At 35.2% G+C, this 24,779-nt stretch overlaps 1 protein-coding gene across 17 annotated transcripts in view; it reads right to left on the bottom strand.

The window, feature by feature from the left end:
- Window positions 1–24,779, bottom strand: part of LOC114656134 (poly(rC)-binding protein 3) — a 366,542-nt gene that overhangs the window by 105,629 nt on the left and 236,134 nt on the right. For 4 of the 17 annotated variants that reach the window (XM_051931204.1, XM_051931205.1, XM_051931206.1 and 1 more), the window contains exon 1: window positions 16,375–16,423. The exons of 11 other annotated variants lie outside the window; for them this stretch is intronic. The gene's annotated coding sequence lies outside the window, so the exon portion shown is untranslated. Of the gene's footprint in view, window positions 1–14,168; window positions 14,286–16,374; window positions 17,400–24,779 lie in introns of those variants that run through there. 2 more of the 17 variants (XM_051931192.1, XM_051931193.1) reach the window with 2 other exon arrangements.

Raw genomic sequence — 24,779 nt, 5'->3', positions numbered from 1 at the left:
CTGACATATCAGGGACTTTTTATTTATAACATTACTGCAAAAAATATTTAGATTTATAACACTGTCTCTGGGAACAACAGAGCAATATTTTTAAGAATATATCTTCTTTTAAAACTATTTTTAAACTACAAGTACACTTCTACCTAACAATCTTTTTTCTGAACCAACTTCTACCATTACCAGCTTACCAGGACCTGTTCAGTCATAGGTCATAATGTTAAAAACAATGATCGATTAAGCGACAGTCTCTCAGTGTGTTTAGCACTTGTGATGCAGGATTCAGCAATGTAATTTTTACATTTTATACAAAATGAGTGTTTTTCTTTTTTTAAATTGGCAACCATAACCGTCTAATATGTCATGGTTAGTTTAGGGTTAGACTAGACTGGAATTTGCTACGGAATCTAAATTTGAAAATAGAATGATTAAAGTTGCGCGGCATGGTGGCGCATTGGTAGCGCTGGTGCTTCTCAGTAAGGAGACCTGTGTTCGCTTCCCGGGTCCTCCCTGTGTGGAGTTTGCATGTTCTTCCCGTGTCTGCGTGGGTTTCCTCCCACAGTCCAAAGACATGCAGGTTAGGTGCATTGGCGATCCTAAATTGTCCTTAGTATGTGCTTGGTGTGTGGATGTGTGTGTGTGTTCCCTGCGGTGGGCTGGCGTACTGCCCGAGATTTGTTCCTGTCTTGCTCCCTGTATTGGCTGAGATTGGCTCCAGCAGACCCCCATGACCCTGTGTTAGGATATAGTGGGTTGGATGATGGATGGATGGATGAGAATGATTAAAAAATTCCTTGAAAACATAAATAAGGCATGTGGTCTTAGCTCATATGTAAAGGTTCTCAAGGCTGACTTCGCCTTGCTTGCTTAAAGCAATGATAAAATTCTATGTGTAAACATTGAAAAGAGACACATTTTCTAAAACCACATTGTATGGGTAATTCAATAGTAAACAATAATAGACTGATTGTTACCCATTTGTAAACTTTTCATTGAGTCATGCTGTTTGCACTTCCATACTGAGCCAACATCTTTGTGCAAATTTCAGCTGGTTTCACTTTTTCTGCCCAAAGAAATCTTACTATGGTCTATTGTTCAACAATGGTGCAATCCCGCAGTGGAACATCAAAGTTCATTTGACCTTGGCTTCAACTAGACTAATGGCAGAGCTGTGTCTGCTCGAGCTACCCATAAGCGGTTACAAATGCATGGTGTTGTGTCAGCTTCTATCCATTACGGTTACCACCATATACCATGTTCAAATTGCCTTTACCTTTTGATTTACCCTTGTATAATACAATGATCACGTTTACCCTGTATAGGACCTTAGGATGGTCATTGCTACTAAGAGTGTCATATAAAATAAAGTTTGGCTGACACACTAATAAGACTAGTTAGTCAATCTGCAGTTTTAATCCGGGTGATTCCATTGCCTTCTTGGCCAAAACCACCTATACCTCATAATACAACTGTTTATTTCTGTCCCCATGAGATCATAGCTTTTAAGTACTAGAGCACCTCAAGAAAATAAGATTCTTGAGAGACTGTCCAGTGAGAGGCCTATAGTACATTATGATTGTATTTACGCCTCTCCAAAAAAAAAAAAAAAAATTTAAACATTAAAGAATGATGCCCTACTTTACTTTTTCAAAAAAGTGCTGATCTTTAAAGGAACACTTTGAAACCACATCAGATCTCAATGGGAAAAAAATCATGCTGGATATCTATACTGATATGAACTGGGAAATGTGTTAGGAATGAAAGGATGCCACATCGTTTGATGGATCTGAAAATTATCAACCTACAGAGAATTCAAAGACATCCCCAAAAATCAAAGTGAAAAAATCATGAGACAGGCTATTCCATTTTGCCGAAATTTCATTGCAGAAACTCAAAAATCATACTCAGTAGTTTGTATGGCCCCCATGTGTTTGTATGCATGCCTGACAACGTCGGGGCATGCTCCTCATGAGACGACGGATGGTGTCCTGGGGGGATCTCCTCCCATATCTGGACCAGGGCATCACTGAGCTCCTGGACAGTCTGAGGTGCAATCTGGTGGCGTCGGATGGACCGAAACAATGTCCCAGAAGTGTTCTATTGGATTTAGGTCAGGTGAGCGTGGGGGCCAGTCAATGGTATCAATCCCTTCATCCTCCAGGAATTGTCTGCATACTCTTGCCACACGAGGCCGGGCATTGTCGTGCACCAGGAGGAACCCAGGACCCACTGCACTAGCATAGGGTCTGACAATGGGTCCAATGATTTCATCCCGATACCTAATGGCAGTCAAGATGCTGTTGTCCAGCCTGTGGAGGTCTGTGCTTCCCTCCATGGATATGCCTCCCCAGACCCTGACCCATGTGCCATCCTGGAGAAGTTCGACTACGTGTGCAACCTCTGTAGGGTCCAGGTATCTCCTCATGCTACCAGTAGTGCCACTGACCATAGCTAAATGCAAAACTAGTGAAGAAACAGTTAGAAAAGAGGAGGGAAAAATGTCAGTGGCCTCCACCTGCTAAACCATTCCTGTTTTGGGGGTCATCTTACTGTTGCCCCTCTAGTACACCTGTTGTTAATTTCATTAACACCAAAGCAGCTGAAACTAATTAACAACCCCCTCTACTACTTAACTGACCAGATCAATATGCCAGAAGTATCATTGACTGGATTCTATACTCTGATTAAAAAGAGAGAGCGCGAGCTCTACACACACACACTCAACCACTTTATTAAATACACCAGTTCAACTGCTCAGTAACGCAAATATCTAATCAGCCAATCACCTGGCAAGAACTCAATGCATTTAGGCCTGTAGGCATTGTCAAGATGACCTGCTGAAGTTCGTACCGAGCATCAGAATGGGGAACAAAGGAGATTTAAGTGACTTTGAACATATTTCAGAAACTGCTGAATTACTAGGATTTTCACTCACAACCATCTCAAGCGTGTACAGAGAATGGGTCTGGAAAAGGGGAAAATATGCAGTTGATGCCAGAGGTCTGAGGAGAATGGTTAGACTGGTTTGAACTGATGGAAAGGCAACAGTAATTTAAATAACCACTCGTTATAACCAAGGTATGCAGCAGAGCATTTCTAAATGCACAACACTTCAGACCTTGAAGCAAATGGACAACAGCAGCAGCAGACCACACTGGGTGCTACTCCTGTCAGCTAAGAACAGGCAACTGAGGCTACAGTTTGCACGGGCTCACCAAAATTAGACAATAGAAGATTGGAAAAATGTTGCCTTGTCTGAGGAGTCTTGACTTCAGCTGCAACATTCAGATAGTAGGGTCAGAATCTGGCATTAATAACATCAAAGCATAGATCCATCCTGCCTTGTATCAATGGTTCAGGCTAGTAGTGGTGTAATAGTGTGGGGAATACTTTCTTGGCACACTTTGGGCCCCTTAATACCAATTGTGCATCATTTAAATGCCACAGCCTACTTGAGTGTGGTCTTGTACATCCCTTTATGACTGCAGTGTGCCCATCTTCTGATGGCTACTTCCAGTAGCATAACGCGTCATGTAACAAAGTTCAAATCAACTCAAACTGGTTTCATGAACATGAAAATGAATTTACTGTACCCAAATGGCCTTCACAGTTATCAGATCTCAATCCAATAGAGTACATCTGGGATGTGGTGGAATGGGTGAAACACATCATGGATATGCAGCTGACAAATCTGCAGCAACTGCATGATGCTATCATTTCAATATGATCCAATATTCCTGAGGAATATTTCCAGCACCTTTTTGAATCTATGCCATGAAGAATATATATATATGTATATATATATATATATATATATATATATATATATATATATTCATTCATTTTTGTAAATGACCTTACTAATGCATTCAATTTAGAATTGTACTTTTCCTTTTTAACTTGTACATATCTCTGGAATGCAAACCTGGGTTATGCCAATAGCAATAACAGCTGAGCAAACCTCTTAGCTAGCCACACTAAAGGAGAACTCTTTTCTTTTTTTCTTCAAGTGACTATTCAGGTGCTATGATTGCTCATTTTATAATAGGCTCAGATCATGTGGGCCTTGTTACATTATCCCTCACTGAACTTTGCTGTCCAGTGCAGAAGCCTCTTCCATGCTTCAAACATTGTGAATCCAACTTATGAGACTGATTTAATATGGTTTGGTTTGTAGGTCTGTTGTTTTTGCTTGAGTTACTCCTACTCTCAGATATGATCTCAGGTCTTACCCTCCATGGGGCCTGAATAGCAATCCTCTTAGCATGTCAAGGGAAATAAGCTCTCTCTTATTTTTGAACTCACTATTTGGCCTACTTGCTTAGGATTCCTATTATATACAGTATTCTGGGAAGAAATAATACGTACATTTTACACATTATGCATGCAAATAAAAATTGAATAATTTAAAAATTCTATATTATACATACCATTCATATATTGTTTACACTTTTATCTGTAAAAGCACAAATTGTTATGAAAGTTCAATGGCTCCAGATAAATTCTTATCTTAATACCAAAAAAAAGAAACTTGAATTACAATAAATGTAGTAACATAACATTGTTTTTACCAGAATTCAAATTATAAATGACAGTTTAAATAACATCTAATGAAGTGTCCTATGAATATCAATGCTCTGCATAAGATCCATTTCCATGCTGAGATAAAGCATGACCTTAAATACAATGGAAAAAAACTTTACGGGCAAAACAGTGAAAAATACGCATTAAACTTTAAATTAACTTTAATTCATGTCAATAGCTACTTTAGCTGCTTGCTTTTTCACAGTATAAATTAAGCAATATGAAATATTGCCAAAACATCCTGTTCTGTTAGTAACTGATGTTTTGATAACTGATATTTTCCTCCCAGCAAGTATATACAATTACATGTCATTAATCACTGTATGCATTTAAATCAAACAAACATTAGATTTACAGTATTTTGCATTTCCCATTCTATTAGAATGCATTTTCTAGTTCAACTATCAAGTCTGTAAGTAGGTGAAAACCTCTGCGTTTCACCATGGACCTGTTTCAGGTCGCACCTCTAGTTTTCCTCCATTTCTTTTTGAATTACAGGTCAAATTCTGTTACAACGAAGTGCCAGGACCTAAAAAATATTTTTGTTGTAATGAAAATGTTCATAGTATTGAGATTCTGTATTTGTCACTATAGTGCTTTCTTTAGCTTGCGTCCAGGCATTTGCAATCATTCTCAATAGCTTCTTTCATGTTCATTTTCATCTCCTCCCTGTCTACAAGTTAGGCCTGATGAGACTTTTTCCTCAGCATTTCCTTGTGATAATACACTTTCAGGGTGTGAATGATGCCCAAATCCAATGGCTGAAGCACTGCTGTGAAATTGGGTAGGAGAATTCAATGCGAATATTATCTAAATGTGGAAGCATGTCGTGGACAGCACAGTTATCAATCAGAAGCCAAAACATCCTTTTCTTCTTCTTCATATTGTGAAGTTTCTGAACTGTTTTGGGGAACCCCTACCCAACGGGATGATATGCCGAAGTGTGTCCGGAAGCACGATTGCCACATCTGTGGAAGATTGTTTGTTTGTTGCTGTCTGTTGACTATTAAATACGGTGAGGTTGTGATACTTTGGAAATTTAAAACTGTGTGGAGAAGCAGTGAGGAATTCACATGATTCATCACATCCCTTGAGATTCTACTCATGTAATATGCGATCCTCAACTCAACAAGAATCTGCAACTGCAGGTTTTAAGCACAACATACTCCCTGAGTCAAACAGTGTGATGTCAGCCTTATGGGACTTTATTTCAGACATAAAAAACAAAGTTTAAGATCCATATAGAAACAACACTAAGAAGAGCAATGTACATACATACTGTGCACTCACACATACTCCTCTATTTGCCTCTAGCTCTATATAAAATGAAAAAAATGAAACAGGAATAGTTACAGGGTGGACAAAATAAAGGAAATACCACATGAAAAAGAGTTTAACATAGAAATAATTACATCATAATTAAAAATGCAGGTAAAAGAGCGACTCATATTAGGTTGATTGTCAGTCAGCACCATGTGCCTACTATAAATGGGCTCTGATTATTAGCACTTTGACATGTGAGTTTTCAAAACAACTTGATGCTACTAATAGAGATGCAAGGAGAGCAGGTAGTTAGTATCCAAATTGCAGGTTAATCAGTTAGAAAAACTACACTATTATTTAATGCATCAAGAGGAACAGCCTCAAAAATAATACAGTGCATCCGGAAAGTATTCACAGCGCATCACTTTTTCCACATTTTGTATGTTACAGCCTTATTCCAAAATGGATTAAATTATTTTTTCCTCAGAATTCTACACACAACACCCCATAATGACAACGTGAAAAAAGTTTACTTGAGGTTTTTGCAAATTTATTAAAAATAAAAAAACTGAGAAAGCACATCTACATAAGTATTCACAGCCTTTGCCATGAAGCTCAAAATTGAGCTCAGGTGCATCCTGTTTCCCCTGATCATCCTTGAGATGTTTCTGCAGTTTAATTGGAGTCCACCTGTGGTTAAATTCAGTTGATTGGACATGATTTGGAAAGGCATACACCTGTCTATATAAGGTCCCACAGTTGACAGTTCATGGTCAGAGGCACAAACCAAGCATGAAGTCAAAGGAATTGTCTGTAGAACTCCGAGACAGGATTGTCTCGAGGCACAAATCTGGGGAAGGTTACAGAAAAAATTTCTGCTGCTTTGAAGGTCCCAGTGAGCACAGTGGCCTCCATCATCCATAAGTGGAAGAAGTTCGAAACCACCAGGACTCTTCCTAGAGCTGGCCGGCCATCTAAACTGAGCGATCGGGGGAGAAGGACCTTAGTCAGGGAGGTGACCAAGAACCGATGGTCACTCTGTCAGAGCTCCAGAGGTCCTCTGTGGAGAGAGGAGAACCTTCCAGTAGGACAACCATCTCTGCAGCAATCCACCAATCAGGCCTGTATGGTAGAGTGGCCAGACGGAAGCCACTCCTTAGTAAAAGGCACATGGCAGCCCGCCTGGAGTTTGCCAAAAGGCACCTGAAGGACTCTCAGACCATGAGAAAGAAAATTCTCTGATCTGATGAGACAAAGATTGAACTCTTTGGTGTGAATGCCAGGCGTAGAATTCTGAGGAAAAAAATGAATTTAATCCATTTTGGAATAAGGCTGTAACATAAGAAAATGTGGAAAAAGTGATGCACTGTGAATACTTTCCGGATGCACTGTAACTGTGTAAGCCAAATATTGACAAACAGCCAAGAGAAAAGGTTGTCACAAATAAGTCTCATTAATAGGGATAAACAGACACTTTACAGAGAAGATGATACATGTCACAAAAATATACTCTAAACTAAAATGTATGGCATGACTGTCAGTCACAAATCATTTGTTTCCAATAATGCTATGGGCTGCTATCTCCTGTGCATCATTAAATCTGATGACTGCTCTAAACGGGTTTATAAATGACAAGAAATATACAGCCATTTTATTCAGTTTAATTCAGTTTATTTTTATGACTTTTTTTATATTTTATTGAATTTATTAAAAGCAAGTAACATTCCATACAAGCAAGTCAAACTTGACAAAACTAAGTTCAAATCAACCCCCACCCATGAGAAAGAGAGCAAGACCAACCATGAACCATGGACTACAGTCTCAGAGTACTTGAGCAAGTTCATTGATGCAGTGCAAGCATTCACCACTTACATCCATGAACAAACGAATTAAGTTAAACACAAAGTAAACCAGGGCATTTTCAATTTGATTAACACTTATTGTGTAATAAAAAGCTAAGGTCTGTGTGTGTGTGTCCCTTTTAGCAATCTGACTGGTTAATTTGACTTTGGGGATGTGATTGAAAAAAGTAGAGCAAGTCTGAGACACATGGGGAGGAGCAGAGGTGCGGGAGGCACGCAGACTCACCTTCCATGACAGAAAGGTGCCTTCGAAATGACAAAGTCTGAGTGAATGCACTCAACAGAGGGAGCACTGGGCAAGAGAGGTTCAGACACATGGGAATACCAAGGAAAGGAGTTAAAGGTACACGTAGGCCAAGAGATATCAAATACTAGCAAAATACCCGCGCTTCGCAGCGGAGAAGTAGTGTGTTAAAGAGGTTATGTAAACATATATATACATAAACATATATACTTATATACATATCTACATATACACATATCTACATATATACATATATATATATATATATACATATAGACATCCACATATACATACGTATATACACATGTACACATCCACATAAACATATATATACATATACAAATTTACATATCTACATATACATATATATATATATATATATATATATATATATATATATATATAGACATACATATATACATACATACATTCACATATATATATATATATATATATATATATATATATATATATACACACACATATATATATATATACTGTATATATACATATGTACTTAGTGGCTCCTGTATTTAGGATATAGCAGGTTGGATAATGGACGGATGGACATTTGTATACATAGCCCCATTTGCCCGTTTTCGTTTTTTTTCTTTCTTCAGTAATATTTCAGCAAACCCGGAGCTTGTCAGTTCAAATCCTGGTACTGACACCACTGTGTGACCCTGAGGAAGTCACTTCACCTGCATGTTGTGCAAAAAACAAAAGTAATGTAACAAATTGTACCTCAGATGTTGTAAGTTGGTGGAATAAAGGCATAAGTAAAATAGATAAATATGTATTATACACATAGGAACTATTCATTTATTTTCAGTTAAGTCATCTGCAGCAAACTTTTATAAATGAGGGTTTCTGATTTTTAGATAGTGCAAACTGTTTCTTCTTTATTGACGTTTTCTCTTGGAGAGCTTTTTTCATTTTATTGAAAATGAAAGCAGCAGCTGGCAAAATATGTAGGTTTTGTATTAATTTTTCAACATTGTGTAAAATAAATGTATAAAGTAACATAAAAAGTTTAAATACTGGTTATTCTTTTACACTAAAATATTACTACAGAGATAAAAAAAAAGTAAAATGGATATGTTCTTTTTCTTTAAGGAGATTAAATATTACTGAAGAAAGAAAAAAAAAAAATTAAACAGCCAAATGGGGCTATGCATACGAACTTAAAAGGTTTAAATAAAACAGAAATATATATTTTATTTTTACTTGCTTAACTTGTGGAGGGTGTATCCTGTAGCAAAGCCCTAACTTTTTTCGTGAAAGCACGTTTCAGTCAATAAGTGTTAAAAAAACGTGTAAAGATATTGACAATAAGCTAAGTCATCTGCAGCAAAGTTTTATAAATGAGGGTTTCTCCTTTTTAGACAATAAGCTACGCAAACCCAGGAAGACATGGAATCGTTTAAATCAAGTATCATTACATGTTCCTTTCTTAAAGAGAAGTAAGGCAGTACTTATAAGCTTACATATTTATATATAGACATACATATATATATATATCTATATCCGAAGCCGTGCAAGCACACTCTTTTGAGAATGCAACGTATAGTTGTACAGAAGAAAAGCAAACTTGCCTCAAATGAATGGCAACCTTTTGTAGGTCTATGAAGTTAATTTAAAGTTTAGGTTTACGCGGTGCTTTCTTTCCGAAGTACCTGCACTCATGAATATGTCTGTATGTGTCAGTCGGTCAAATCCACGCGCTTCGCACCGGCGAAGTACCGCTTTTAAATTTTTATTAAGAAGAAAATAAAACGTTTTTAAATTGAGGGAAAATATACTAATAACAGTTTGTTAAGGATCAGTTTTTTTGTGAAGCTGCCTTTACTCGAGTGATCACTTCGAACTGACTTGGTGGCCAAGTGTAAGCGTTACCTGGAAGTAAGCACCCATACAATCAGATTGTGAATCAGACTACGAATGCCGTGAATGTAATTACACACTCACTGCACTTGCTTACGGTAATCGAACCTCAGACGTCAGCGCTACAGGGGCTTAGCAGCGGTGAAGTATTGGTTTTAAATTTTAATTAAGAACAAAAGAAAACCTCAGAGGTTCGATTCCCGAAAGGGAGTGAAGTGAGTGTCCGGCTACCTACCAGGTAAAGCTTATGGTCGGACAGCAAGTGACGTAACATCAGCCACGGTGCCTTCAGTTGTGAGAAGCAGATCATAGAATGATTGAAAATAGTTTTGCATTTACCTTTTTAGTAAAAGGCGAGCTTTTAAGCCTGAGAAATCACCCCGTAAATGCACACGTTTATTTGCACATGTGTTAATATGTATGGTTACACAGTATTAAAAGACAGTGAACAACGTCAGTTACCTTTGTTCCCGCGTTTGATAAAAGGCGAGCTTTTAAGCCTGAGAAATCACCCCGTAAATGCACACGTTTAATTGCACATGTGTTAATATGTATGCTTACACAGTATTAAAAGACAGTCAAAAATTAACGTCATTTACCTTCGTTCCCGCGTTTGACTCGTGCTGTAAATCTCTTCCTTGTTTTTAGGTCACGTGATTACGTAGGAGGCGTGATGACGCGATACGTGACTCCGCCTCCTCCATTACAGTATATGGACAAAAAAATATGTTCCAGTTATGACCATTACGCGTAGAATTTCGAAATGAAACCTGCCTAACTTTTGTAAGTAAGCTGTAAGGAATGAGCCTGCCAAATTTCAGCCTTCCACCTACACGGGAAGTTGGAGAATTAGTGATGAGTGAGTCAGTCAGTGAGTGAGTGAGTCAGTCAGTCAGTGAGGGCTTTGCCTTTTATTATTATAGATTTTAAAATGTATTCTTTTACCTGTCAGGTAACATGGCTAGTAAACATATAAATCAATTAACATTATAACTGAGATATGGCTAGTAATAATTGAGCAGAGGAAAACAAAAACTAAAATCAAAAGAATTTCTGGAGGAAATGGTGAGACCATGGTCAGTGTTACATTTGGAATCTTGTAAAGTCACTCGGATGACCAAGACCAACTGGCCATCCAACCTTCTTAGGAATATACTATATGTACAGTATGTGCTGGGCAGTCTAAGAGGATGAAATTCTTTCCAATACAGATTCCAGGGATTTCTGTGTCTCCTGTGCTACTTTCATGGGCAGGAATTTTACAGGCTCAGCTTGCTGTTGTACAAAAATTACACTGTCAAGATGCTCCTGTATTCCAGAATGATAATGACCCATACATACAGCTAAGCTAATTTAAGAAGCATTTTGAAAACATCAAGATCAATTAAGCATCCCTGAACCTTTTGACAAAAAGAGTGCAAAGTAAATTTCTTTATCCTTTATCTTTTTTTCTAGGAAAAATGGGGCAATATCCTACTTACACAGTTTAGGACTTGTATGTCAGTATTCCAAGAAGGAGTAGAGGCAAAGTGTGGCCCTACTCCTTATTAGGTCCTTTATATTACTAACTTATTAGGTGTATCTATTGTTTTTTTCATCCTCTGTACTTATATTCTATATTCAAATAAATAAACTTTAATTTAAAGTATTTCTTGCAATAGGCTACAATACTGTAAATGGGAACTTGTATATTAAATAATGCAGAGTGAAAATGACTTTTTTGTTTGCAATTGCAACTCTTCATATTGCACATTAGAGATGCATATATTAAGCACCATCTGAAAGAAAAGGGATTGACTTTTGTGGAATATGTGGTAAGAACAGTGAATCCTTCAGGGTGTGCAGTGGCCTTTGTCCTATTCTTCTCTTACCCAGACACTCTGAAAGCTGTCCTCTTTTCATGTTAGGAAAGGTGACGTGTATAGTGAAATGCGAATAATTCCGGAGGACCCTTTCGTTGTAGGATCCATCCTTGCGGAGCACATTCCCTACATGCTCTGACAGCAGGCTCTAAAACTGTCACCCAAGATAAGCCTTAAACCTCAGACTAAATTATAATCAAAAGGGGCTGGGATCTCATGCTGAATAAGTCTTAAAGCCCATGAAGGTACAGAGAACATGCCTACATCTTCCAGTCTCCCAAAGTCCTTGTTTTCTGTTTGCTTTAAGCTATATTAGTCATAGAACCAAAGCTAGTACAGCAAAAGTAATAGAGATTTTTGAAACTGCAGCAATGCTAAATATAAATTGATCATTTAAATTCATCAGAGGTTATGGCATTTCTCTCTGTAAAAATAGGATTTTTGTTTACTTTGATTATATCTGCCACTCATAACAAATTACAAATTATAATTATTTAGTATAATGGATAAAAGGAAAGAAGAAATGTTTCACTCTTTACAAAAGAAATATGAAACCAAATGAATCTAGGAATACACTGCAAGTAGCAATTGATCAGTCTTAGTAAGGTCATCAGAACTCACTTTATACATATATAAATATATTTACCGCTAATGCATATATAAATAAATCTGTTTATAGCTTAGTTTATAATTTCTTCATTGAAATATCTGTTAATTAAAAAAAACAACAACAACATTTGCTCTACACATTTTCTCCCACAAATCCAGATTTATGGATTATCGAGGATGGGTGAGAGCAGCGAATAATGACCTGAACAAATAAGTACAGTATAAAGTTTGTGAAAGCCAGAATACAGAAAATGACAAGCAAGAACAGTATTACTAAAAGCAAACAATTTCACATTTTTATAAACTCTCATCTTCACAAAAAAATTCCTTTTCTTGTCTGCTAGATGAGTACATTAAATTAAATTATTAGGAAATTGTGTGCTTGTATGACTGATTGTACCTAAAACATCTTTTTAGAAACATGCAAAAATTTTGATTGTATTTCAAAAAAACCTCATTGAATGCATTTTCTATGAAAAGCCACCATATTTATAACCATTACACACATCTGCTATGGAAAATGTAAAACAATGTTTCATGAAAAGTATATTTGTAAATGACAATATTACTTAACACATTTTTTAAAAAAGATACAATAATATGGCTCATAGAGTTGACATAGGGAATATAGTTTATAAAAATGGGGTAACACAATCTAACATATATCTGTCAACATTTAGAATGTTAACAAAATAGCCCTGTTACTTATTAGGTCTTGCACATAAGCATTAAAAATAAAAAACAGTATTATATGGCATATTTGATTTTTTAAATGTAAATTCCTACAAAATAATCAAAAAGCTACAAAAATTGATATTAACTGATTTGATTTGTTGAAACAGAAAATGCAGTATGTAACTCCTTTCCCAACAAAACTACTTGAAGACGAACATTTAGATTCATGGGCTTCAATGGTACAGTATATGCATGTTTTTTAATTTGCTATTGAAAAATGACAGTATAACTTTATTTTATTTACTGTTTTTTAACAATAAATTTGCCTTTTCTTTGACTTCTTCTAATGGCCGATAAGAAACTTTAATTATTCTCATAGCAAAGCTTTAAATTAAAAAGACAATATGACTACAACATTTCTAAGGATCTTGTCTAGTTCCACTGATAACGGCCAGTCATTTAATTTTTTTATTTTAATTATCAAAGATGAAAAAGATAAGACATTGTTAATAATATATTATTTATAGTAGCACATAAAAATACTATAAAATTTACAAAACGTAAAAAAATCAGCAAAAGGAAACTCAGCCCACTATAATATTTTTATAATACAAGACAAAACAGCAATGTATTGATTATTTTTTAGGTTATAATTTTTATATAATATGTTCATAATTAACAAACAGTTAATTTTAAGTTAATTTTACAATGCAAAAAGGAAATCCCATAAAATAGTTTTCTAATATTTATATTTATATTTGTAATTACTGTATCTTATTGTTAACTGGCATCTTTGGTCAATTTTAAAATGAAGGGCAAATGGCTTCCAACAACTTTAATATCTGGTATTATCCATATTTTTAAAAACAGTGTTATAATGTAAAGCAAAATAAACCAACTTTTTATTTAAAGAAAATGGTTGATCAAAATTATTGAATATTACTTACATATATAAAATTCATAACCCTTGAAGGCTACATATGCCCCAATACAATTCACACTACAAATACTAACAATCATTAATGTCCATGACATGTTTTAAAGATAAACAATATCAAAATCAATGCCAAAATATCTTTAAACATAGACTTTTCCCGTCATACATACATACATACATACATACATACATACATACATACATACATACATACATAGATAGATAGATAGATAGATATGTGACAGCATTACCTTTGTGCTGCTTTAGACAGATGGTCACCACTTTTGATGTTCACAAAAGATTAAAGAAAAAACACCACAGAAAAAAATGAGGTTTTTTTCCCTCCCAAATCTGACAGATCCACAAAGTCTCATTGGTCGCATTAAATGATCATGTGGTCTGGGTATCACAACACATGACCTAGAAAAAAAAATCCCCTAAATCCTTATTTTGTTGTAGTAGGATGCCTCAGCACTGATGCTTTTGTCATCCTACAAAACAGCTCTTATTTAAAAAGGCTACAGTACAAATTGGGTTGCCCACAGGCTAACAGACTGCATCAAGGACTTTGCCGCTCTAATGGGCGGACAAGCCAAGCATCAATCAGAAACAGATTTTCAAGTTATTTAATGTAAAAATGCTTCTTAATTACCAAATAAACCATATATGCACAAAATAATAACAAGGTTCTACGAAATAATGTACTAATATTAATGAATAAATTTCCAATAGCCAAACTTTTCATGGTACAAATACTTCCATCACTCATTATTCTTAGCTTCTATCCAGTGTCTTTTAAATATCATTTTATTAAAACAGATTTTAAGTGTTAACTCAGAAACAAACCTTTTTTTAAACTATCATTGTATAAGGTCACATACAAAGAAAATTTCAATTCCCTACCACGATCTTCAACAATACATGATTATCAAAACCAAATTCACATTATTTATTTACTTATTTGTCCCATCTAGGGACAGTTTCTCTTTTAAGTTCAATGCTGCTAGAATAGTATCCAGCTGCCTGTAACCCTGAAATGTACAAAACATTGTAGAATAATGATTCATGTATTTAATAATTAATTACATTTATTAATGAATAAATATAATGTGAACAGAGTATAATTAATAACATTCAAACATATGCAGCATAAAACCAAAGGTGACACTTTCTACATTCTTTGAAACAAGAATCAAGTATTGTTTTACAAAATAAAAGCTATTTAGCATTTTATTATGCTTCATCTGTTATGACAATTTTGATTATAAATGTAAAATATGCAACAACACTTTAAAGTGGGTACACAAATGCATTCAGCTTTTTAAATAACTATTAATAGTGGTTTTCATTACATTAGTGTAAAATGAGATTCTCAACATAGAACCCGCATAGAGTGAACATTTCATTGTGTTATCATGAAAAAATGAAAGTTAAGAAATATTTCAACTACCTGAAAATAACCAAGCACACATTTCAAATAAAGCTGTTAACAGTGATTTTCACAAAATTATCTGGTATCTAGTAAACTATCTTCTTGTTTCAAACAACTACAGCATTGTCCTCTTTCTCAGATACTTTAATTCCTGGAGATATGATGGGATTATCAATGAGACAGACACTCTTTACTGTAACAGATTATCAATAATTGACTGAAACTAAAGTAAACATCAAGGAGCCCAGAGATAAAGGAAACAAATCAGCTGCTTTCTAGTAATGTTTTGAGCATCAAATAAAGCAGTGATCTTTGCAGACATACGTGTGTTACTTTTCAACAGTAATAATCCAGGGAATACAAATTATTTACAGTTAATTACTTTTAGATTAAGGATAAAAAGAGGAACAAGATAAACTAAAAATAAAAGAAATAAGCATACAAATATAATGCTAATAGTAGATATTATAAATAATAAAAATGTACAAAGTAATGACAATTTGCATCATTACTTTTATTTAGTATTATAGGCTTTCTCTGTTACAGAATCACATTGATTTGAAATCAGTTCTGGCTCGATCTTCCAGTATAAAAGCAAAACAAAATCTGGCATGCTAAATTATAAGGGAAACATTTTGCATCTTTTTTTTTTTAATTTTCAATGTATAATTTTCTAATATTTTTTTCCTACTACTTCTGCAGCACTACTGCAGCTAGAAATTTATTACACACCCCTCCATTAAACCAGTACAATACAAAAAAGGGATTTGTTTATGAAACAGCTTTAATTTGACATTTCATAGCCTTTAAGCAATGAATTGCCTCAGGTAGTAGAAAACATAATTGTTACATAAAAGATTAAATATACGTTGTTTCAAAATATGTCATGCTGGAATCATCACAATTAGAAAAAAAACAGCAGGTTATACCAGTATTATTGATTAAGCTCAAACAAGTTATTTCAACTTTATTATCAAATATTACATTAACAATTCCAAGCAGCAACATGGAATGCATGGTCTTACCAAGGACAGGGCCCACTGTTTGCAATGATGGAGGATCACAAAGGTCGGATCATCATGGGCACACTGGTTAAAACTATGTTACTCAGTCTCTATAAGTAAACTTGCCCATTGCCCCCAGCAAGGTGACCAGAGTCTGTACTGAAGGTAGGGAAGGGGGGCCTATCCACCCCTCATCAGCCTTTCACATTAATTGTTTCAGAAAGGCATGAAGTAGAGTAGAGCTTGTAATGATATGGGAAAAGCAATATCAAGCAAAAGGGGCGTTTTGTTTTCAGAGCATGTCCCACCACAAAATGCCCTGAAATACAGTAACAGAATCAATTGATTCGACTTTCCCCTTCAGCTTTAAATTGAGCAGAAGGGGCAAGGCCATTCAATGTTAATAAAATATTTTAGTGCCAACTGCTTTGACAGGAAATTAGACCAACAAGCAGCCACATGGAAATAAATCTGTGGAGTCTTTCTAAATATTGAAGGGAAAAAAAGATAATCTGCCCATAATAAGTAGACTTTGTGTTTTTTTTATCTTCAAATCTGGCCTGTGTCTATTTCTATCCCAGTATTAAGCTTAATGATTTAATGTTCCCGATTGCTAAACCTCTCAAACCACAGTTTTTCTTGAAGAAAAGGGTTTTAACCAATGTGTCGTCAGTTATTATAAATAAGAAATTTATTAATTTGTTTTCTTCTTTCATTCTTATTTTTGAAACAGATTGGACTAGATTCTTCAATGGAGAACTCGCCATAAATTAAAAACTAAAAGAGGTAGTAATGTAGCATTGTGGTTAGCACTGCTGCAGGTCCAGATCTCAAACAGGGTGTTTTCTATATCTTACTTGAGTACTTAAGCAAAAACCTCTAAACTCCAAGCTATGTTTCTCTTTTCTAAATAGGGTTAGCTAGCTTTACCACTGATTTAAATTGTGCTTCACCTCAGTATACATAATGATGTAATGATAGACAACCTACATAAAATATTTCATTCACTCTAGAGACATTAAGCTAATAACAAGCTTGTGGCATTTTATTACGTTCTAATAATTAATAACTAATAGGAAACACCTGTCAAAAATGATAAGCAAAAACTCAAAACTAATGAACATTTTCTGGGTTTATAATTGCTGAAGTAAATTTTGGCGAGTAGCTAAAAAGTTCCAGCAAACTTTTCAGCAAATAAGTGGTGTACAGTGATTGGAGGTGCACAAACTGCATTAACTTCTTGAACTGCCTGACTGGCCCACATTAACTGGAAAACTCATTCATTCTTTGAGTATTTTGAAAATCATACAGTTTGACTTCTACTAGTGTTTCATTTATTCTTGTTATCTCTTGTGATTTGGACTTCTAAGATGATGGGCCATGATCCTCTATCTCCAATCATTTTGATTGAGTACAGAAAACAAAAAATGATAACACTCTGCTGTGTAATGTCTTTGTTGATCCTTTTTAGTCTCCCTGTTGGAATTAGCAAGACTGTTAGACCTTGCTAGGTAACATTCTAAATTCAGTTTTCAATAGTTGTGACTCACACACAAAAAAAGAAAAAAGGTGCGAGGCTTCAAACAGAAACAAAAAGCAGGCCAGACTTCTCACTAGCCTACCCAGATAAGGATTACTCACAGGTAGCCTGACTGCCTACTCTAATAGGTGGCTTCGGTCTACACCAAGTGAAAAGGGCTTTGGCATCAAAAATAAGTAAAATTCACAAAATATATTCATAACCCGACCACAGGAAATATGACCATACACCTCCACTGAGGATGAAAGGGCAAACAAAGAATATGTATAAATAAAATATGTATTGCAAAAAAAGTGAAATACTGTACAGAACAAAAGCACAAAAGAGACAAAGAAAAAAGGAGTTTCCTAAAAAAGCAATCCACAGTAACCATGTCATAGAACGCTAAACAGAAATTAAACCCTTAATAATTTGTTTATTACAATGTCTAGAGTGTGTAGATACTTCCTTACTGTGGAATATATTCATCAAATTAGATTTTCAGCTTGATATGTCTGTGTTGTTTTTCTAAAACATTAGGTTTTTGTGTTGGCCACTTCTTCAAAGCATCACATAGAACTTGCTTGTTCCTTGTTGTTCATTTGACTCTTTATCTAGTTTCCTTTATACTACTTTTAAAACAGAGGTTATATTTGTAATGTGGAAAGCATACCAAAACACTTTATGTGCAATACCTATATTAGTCCTGAATTAATGTGACCTCTTAATCTCATGTTTCTTCCTCAGTTTTCTTTGTTACAATATGGAGTTTTGACCAAAATTAAATAAAGGAATAAATTATTTTTGGTTGCAGTATTTGAAGATCTTTTTGTAGCAGTATTTAAAACTCTATCTGTATCTTATTTAAAAAAATACTGACACTGGGATTTTTTCTGGACTTTGTTTATTTGCCCAAACAGGTGCTTGTTGCATTAGGCAGAAACAAGTTCTGAATGTTTCGGGAGAATGGTTGTTGCATTGATCAGGTATAGGTGTTAATGTTTTTAAATGGGGGTTGCAATAAGAACCCAGTAACACAAGCATCAAGAAGCCCTTTGAAATCAAGGAGCCCTTTGAATGCTCAGAAGAGATTATCATGAGGTGATAGGTGATTTTTCAGATGAAAAGAACTGTATTTGGGACTATGACTGTAAATGAACGCTGTTAAACACTGGGTCTATAACAATTTTCATTAAGCTGATTTAGATTAAGTACAATTTTACCCTTTTCTAAATTATTATTAATACATTATGAGTCACTAAAATGCAACTGTTGTACAATTATTGCTCACAATATATTGTCTTATGGAGGTACATAAGCAGTCAAACTTGCAATTAAACCCTTAGTTGTTCTTTTTATTTGTTTGGACAGTACAAATACAGAAATTCTGCTCTCAACTACTCCCTAACATTGAAATATTACATTTACCTAAAAACTAACTAAAACATAAATGCAGAAATTACAGTTTTCAATTTTTTATGACCTTCTACTACATCCTTTTTTAATATCTGGGTTTTATAGGGTAAACTGTAACAAAAATGTAAATAAACTGAAAAATATCCAAAGAACAAAAATAAACAATAAGAGGAAAATTCACTAACTGCCATTTCATACAAATGTACTGCAAAGAAACTGCATATCCCATGAGCCTTTATAGGGCTGGAAGCAGCCCTTCAACAGAGACTGACAGGTGTCCCTACCTCTTAAGGAGCCACCCATAAAACACAAGGGACATGGCAGAAAACTGATCCATACATAAGTGTCCAAAAACACAAAGTTATTTAAAGAATAAACATATATGACAAAAACAAACAATAATAGAGAATTGAAAATAAATTTAAAAAATACATAAAAAAGTAATTTAAACCAAAACCAGAGAGGAACTCAGTCATACACATAACAAAAGGTTCACAAAATTGTTTCTGTGAAAAGAAGGAAAGGAAAAAAATCTTTTGTATGCTTTCGCTAATCCTCAGGTCCAATACAGTATTCCTTTGATGTCAATGTTACAGCTCTGAAACCTTCATTTCAGTGACACCTTCCTTTTGAAAAAGAAAGAAAAAATTATACAGGTTGATTTTATAATCTTTATAAAAATCCTTTAATTTTCGCTTTCAGTAACACTATCTGTTTGAATAACACACACATATAAGGCTAAATAGACCTACAGATGTAACAAAGCAAATTCTGTATGTTCATGGGGAAAAAATCCATTAATTTTAAACCCACTATGTTAATTTCAGGGATTCTATTAATTAATAATAATAATAATTAGTATCTATTAATCTATGTTAATTTTCAGGATTCTATTCCCCCAGCACTGTGTGCAAGCCAAATTAACTTTGTCAAGGGACTTTTACACACACAATGGACTGTTATAGAGGGGCCTAACAACAAGTATTTTCAGAAAGTCTATGAGATACTGGGAGACATTAACTCCTAAGAGGCATCCGGCTGATAAACAAAAATGCACTCTGTGAGTAGTAGAGGTAACCGATGCACCTGTCTAAGCAGAGAAATATAACTTCAAATTATAAGAAATTATGTGTGTATATACAGTACCCCCAGAATGTTTGGGACAAAGACATTTTCCCTTGTTTTACCAATTTGCTCCACAGTTTAAAATTATAAATCAAACAATTTAGATGTGATTAAAGTGCACACTGCAGATTTTAAGGCTATTTTTTATACATTTTGGTCACACTAAGCAGAAGTTACAAAAAATATGTTTAAAGCTAGCCCAAATTACAACACTCATCTATCCTTCTTCTGACATAGCGGTATAAAGTCAAAAATTGCAAATTTGGGTAGATCACTAGTAAGACTTTCTGCCATACACCCTTATAAGACCAGTTCTTTTAAGAATTCTTTGCATCAGATGACTTGGCCAGATGCTGAGAAAGCACTTCTGTCACTTACGGAAGAGACGCTTAAGTATTGTTCCTCAGATGTAGTACAATCAGATGGACAGAAAGTATACTGGCATATAGATCTCTTCTTATTTTGTGATTAAATATTATTGAAAATTCAACAGCACAGAGACACAAGGGTAACATGCAAACATTTTGACAACATAAGCTATAAACGAGCAATAACAACATTTAATATAAAGGGAAACTCCCTGTTGAAGCCCACCACCCAACCACTCTTAACAAAGCAATTTTGTGGAAACAAAAATCACATACTGCAAATAGGCAGACCATAGCTAATCACAACAAGGAGAGTGCCATAACTCATATTGTCAGCCTTTAATGCTTGAAAAGTGAGAGACCAGGTAGCAGTGATCATCACAGGACACTTAACCATGGACTATGTGAACTATTACTTTCCACATCAGAGCTGTATCAGTATCAGAGCTAGATGACCTGTTAATCTTTAAAGTTGCTGAAGGTTGACCCAGAACAATGTTAAAAAGTGTTTACAAAGTGAAAGAATCAGTAAAAGAACAGATTTCACTGACAGGCAAGGGCTGTATTCACAACATCTGTACTTGAGCCTCTGCTAGATGAAAGTAAAGGTTGAGAAGAGGGGACCAATAGGAGAAAGATTTGTGCAAGGAGAGCTGATACTGGTAAACAGAATAGAAAGAAAGTTTGAAAGCACAAACTGAACATATGTAAAAAAAAAAATAAAAATAAAAAAAAAAAAATCACAAGCAGAACTGTGACCAGAGAAATGACAAATGAAGTGAACCAACTTGAGTTAGGTAGTTTGATAATTAGGGATCATACAGGATGAGATTTTCTACAAAATAGATTTTCATAGAAGAGGGGATACAGAAGGGCGGTCATGCTAACAAACGATTAGGCAGAGGTTGATAGAATGCATTGCGCAAAAGAGCATAGAGAGCTGGCACTGGTTTCAAGGAAGAGGATAGTGGACTATTAAAATTGTAGACAAGACCTGAGGGAACCAAAGAGAGTAGGAGGACATGGCAAGCCCTGAGGACAGATTGAAGAGGGAGGAACAGTGAAATTGGACCTCAGAGACAATGTTGCTTGTGTTGTCAAAAATGTCTCACAGAACTGCAGTGCCTTGACAGGCTCAAAGTGGAACAAAAATGGGACAGCCACCAATGTAAAAGGACAGATCACTAAGACTGTGGTGCATGAATGTCATATTTTTCAGGACCCCATTAGTTTCTTTAGCTTTATTTTATATGTATAATCTGTACGGCATTGAAGCCTGGGAGCACATTATTCTAATTATGGAGCTGAGGGTAGGGAAGGAAACAACTGAAAGAATTCTGAATTCAATGGTGACCCAAAAGTGAAAGGCTGGGTTCAGGGAGAGAAATCCAGTTCTTGACCAGAAATAAGGCAATTGCCCAATTATCTGGTTGCAGATATGTAAAAAGAATCAGGGTGGACTGCTTAACAGAAGGTGTTTTTTTAATAAAAACTCAAGAAACAAAAATGTAAAACTTGAGCAATACTTGTCATGAGCAAAAAGATGAAGCACAGAAGTGTCAAAATTAAAGTGTGAAGACAGGACCAAGAGGTGAGCAAGTTCTTGATGCTTTTAAAGATCTTGAGGTAGCCGACTACAATATTTTGTAGAAAAGGAAAAATATCAAAACTCAGTACCTATATATTTTAAAATGCTGGCCAAATAGCTGAAAGCAGGAAACACAGCAGTAGTTGCAGGAGGGATTAAAAATGGAAGAAAGGCAGATTTTAACCAACTGATTTTAAACACTGACAGAACCTTAGAGGACTTAAATAGTCTGAGCATGAAAGGGAAAAATGAAGGAGCATTACCTAGTTAAGGTACAATGTTGTCTGCATAAAGACATACTTTATGGAGGAGCTGATTGGTGCGATTAGTTCAAGAGAGAGGTTTAGGAATAGGGGAGATATGGCACATCTATATTCATTTGTGTATGTTAACACTAATAAAAACAATCTTGTGGTTAAATTGGGTTATGTAATTGGACATCAAAAACATTTTCAGAAAAAATAACATCAAAAGAATACTAAAAAACACACCCATTAATGTGATTACCTCACACTGCCTACTGCATAATGTAAAAGGTTTAAGGGAAATAAGGATCTGAATTGCACATCTGTAATTAGCACGCATATAGTACCTTTGCACACAGTGGTAAGTATATTAAAAATGATCAAACACAACAATAAAACAAAAAATATTAATAACCTCATTCCCATTGTTTTCTTAAGTTGAGTTGGACTATTTAAAATACAAAAAACACACCTTTTAATCTTACAATGACACAAACCCCAAACTTTAAAAAACTGATGACAATACCTGTGTTCACTTTAGTGCTTGAAAATGTATAATACGATCCAACAATGACATAGGAGCGATTAAATACAGTATGCGAACAATGCTAAGAATCAGCAATACAAGGAACTAATTTACTATCATAATATCTACCCAGCAATACTCTGATTTGACTGTTTTTTGTTTCTACCAAGAGGTTGTTAAACCATAAATAACTCTGGCAATTGCATGTGCAGTTTCTTTAGAACTCAATCTTTACCAAAAGTTGGGCTTGGAAGGTGCATATAATTTCAGCATAGGCAATATGCAGTTAAATTTCTTTTGGGTAGCGGCCGACATTTTTTTCTTAAGACAACAAGAAGAGAGCTTGAGTGCTAGAATGTTTAATCTGTGCTACAGTTACAGAGGGAGGCTGCCTGTAATACATAAGGTAAATTATAAAATAGGTATGATGCAGTTCCTTAGTGCCTCTTTATATTTAGTATGCAGCTATATGCCCAGAATCACTAAAATAATACAGAAGAAATCTCCTGGTAGCTAAAGAAAAAAGGTAACATCAGCTCAGAGGATATTATGTGTTGGGAGAATACAACTTAAAGAGGGCTCCTATATATTGTGTATTGTGTTAGATAGCAGCATTGGAAGTACTTGGTTTCAGGCAAGTCTCTGTTATGTATAGGACACAGCAGTCTCTCATTTCACATTGAAAATTGATCTGAATAATGTTGTTTGTCGGACTTGCTTTCCAGCAATTGCACATTTGCACGGAGGGCATGGAGCAGCAGTGCAAGTTTAGCACAGGTCTGATCAATAGGCCACCTCTCCTTGCTCTTGTTATGCATTAATATTTGGCCCATGTTTCTAATAATTAAGTTAAAGCTGTTTCGTGAGCATAACTATTAGCTACAATTACCAGTCAAACACATCAATTTGAAAAATATAAAACCGGTTTGACAGCAGGAGCTTCTTAACAAATATGCATGTTTTTCTGTTTGTTATGTATAACTTGCTCACCTGGTTCACAATAAAATTGTGGACTGTTGGTCAAGCTTTTAAATCTAAGCACGTAAGAATCAGTAGGATTCTCATATGCACAGTGTAGAACAATGGTGCCACAGTAACGCTCTGAAGCAATTTCTTTATTTGGAAATGCAAATTCTGATAGATTTTTCAGGCTCACTGATCTTGATGATTGGCATCCTGACGTAAACTACAAAAATGTAAAGTTTCACTGGTCTTTTGTTTCTTTTTCTTGTGGCATATGCCTCATATTGAGGAATTTTCACTTCTTCAGTATTCACTTGATTTGCACATTGTGTTTTATGAGCTGCTGTTTCACCTTCACGTCTACTACATGCTTCATCATTGGTTACATTTACTCTCCTTATATGGTTTGTTGCAGCTTGCTTTTCTAATCTTGTCTTTTCCGATTCATATGACTCATTCTGTTCAGCTTGATGCACTCCGTCTGCAATGCTTTATCATCTTTTTTTAATTTATATTTGACATCATTGATAGATTAATAAGGCTGGACGATTTCATACTTATTTCAAAGCTCTTTTTCTTGAACTGGTGGTATCTAGAAGGAAGCTTTCTATGACTGTAGCAAAACTGATTTCATCTAGAATCAAGCTTCCTTTAGTTGTAGCTGCGGGACAGACAC

Source organism: Erpetoichthys calabaricus, chromosome 8, assembly GCF_900747795.2.
Source record: "Erpetoichthys calabaricus chromosome 8, fErpCal1.3, whole genome shotgun sequence".
Taxonomy (NCBI): Eukaryota; Metazoa; Chordata; class Cladistia; order Polypteriformes; family Polypteridae; genus Erpetoichthys; species Erpetoichthys calabaricus.
This window is presented reverse-complemented; position numbering and strand designations above follow the sequence as displayed.